This window comes from Rhinatrema bivittatum, chromosome 19 (assembly GCF_901001135.1).
Source record: "Rhinatrema bivittatum chromosome 19, aRhiBiv1.1, whole genome shotgun sequence".
NCBI classification, from domain to species: Eukaryota; Metazoa; Chordata; class Amphibia; order Gymnophiona; family Rhinatrematidae; genus Rhinatrema; species Rhinatrema bivittatum.
This window is the reverse complement of record NC_042633.1, coordinates 21,372,935-21,374,557: the sequence shown is the minus strand read 5'-3', so window position 1 is coordinate 21,374,557 and position 1,623 is coordinate 21,372,935.

The window sequence follows — 1,623 nt, the reverse complement described above, 5'->3', positions numbered from 1 at the left end:
GCCTGTATCCTCAGGGCTGGGATCAGTGTGTGTAAAGGAGACCTGCCTGTATCCTCAGGGCTGGGATCAGTGTGTGTAAAGGAGACCTGCCTGTATCCTCAGGGCTGGGATCAGTGAGTGTAAAAGAGACCTGCCTGTATCCTCAGGGCTGGGATCAGTGAGTGTAAAGGAGACCTGCCTGTATCCTCAGGGCTGGGATCAGTGTGTGTAAAGGAGACCTGCCTGTATCCTCAGGGCTGGGATCAGTGTGTGTAAAGGAGACCTGCCTGTATCCTCAGGGCTGGGATCAGTGTGTGTAAAGGAGACCTGCCTGTATCCTCAGGGCTGGGATCAGTGAGTGTAAAGGAGACCTGCCTGTATCCTCAGGGCTGGGATCAGTGAGTGTAAAGGAGACCTGCCTGTATCCTCAGGGCTGGGATCAGTGTGTGTAAAGGAGACCTGCCTGTATCCTCAGGGCTGGGATCAGTGTGTGTAAAGGAGACCTGCCTGTATCCTCAGGGCTGGGATCAGTGTGTGTAAAGGAGACCTGCCTGTATCCTCAGGGCTGGGATCAGTGTGTGTAAAGGAGACCTGCCTGTATCCTCAGGGCTGGGATCAGTGAGTGTAAAGGAGACCTGCCTGTATCCTCAGGGCTGGGATCAGTGTGTGTAAAGGAGACCTGCCTGTATCCTCAGGGCTGGGATCAGTGTGTGTAAAGGAGACCTGCCTGTATCCTCAGGGCTGGGATCAGTGTGTGTAAAGGAGACCTGCCTGTATCCTCAGGGCTGGGATCAGTGTGTGTAAAGGAGACCTGCCTGTATCCTCAGGGCTGGGATCAGTGAGTGTAAAGGAGACCTGCCTGTATCCTCAGGGCTGGGATCAGTGTGTGTAAAGGAGACCTGCCTGTATCCTCAGGGCTGGGATCAGTGTGTGTAAAGGAGACCTGCCTGTATCCTCAGGGCTGGGATCAGTGAGTGTAAAGGAGACCTGCCTGTATCCTCAGGGCTGGGATCAGTGTGTGTAAAGGAGACCTGCCTGTATCCTCAGGGCTGGGATCAGTGTGTGTAAAGGAGACCTGCCTGTATCCTCAGGGCTGGGATCAGTGTGTGTAAAGGAGACCTGCCTGTATCCTCAGGGCTGGGATCAGTGAGTGTAAAGGAGACCTGCCTGTATCCTCAGGGCTGGGATCAGTGTGTGTAAAGGAGACCTGCCTGTATCCTCAGGGCTGGGATCAGTGAGTGTAAAGGAGACCTGCCTGTATCCTCAGGGCTGGGATCAGTGTGTGTAAAGGAGACCTGCCTGTATCCTCAGGGCTGGGATCAGTGTGTGTAAAGGAGACCTGCCTGTATCCTCAGGGCTGGGATCAGTGTGTGTAAAGGAGACCTGCCTGTATCCTCAGGGCTGGGATCAGTGAGTGTAAAGGAGACCTGCCTGTATCCTCAGGGCTGGGATCAGTGTGTGTAAAGGAGACCTGCCTGTATCCTCAGGGCTGGGATCAGTGAGTGTAAAGGAGACCTGCCTGTATCCTCAGGGCTGGGATCAGTGAGTGTAAAGGAGACCTGCCTGTATCCTCAGGGCTGGGATCAGTGAGTGTAAAGGAGACCTGCCTGTATCCTCAGGGCTGGGATCAGTGAGTGTAAAGGA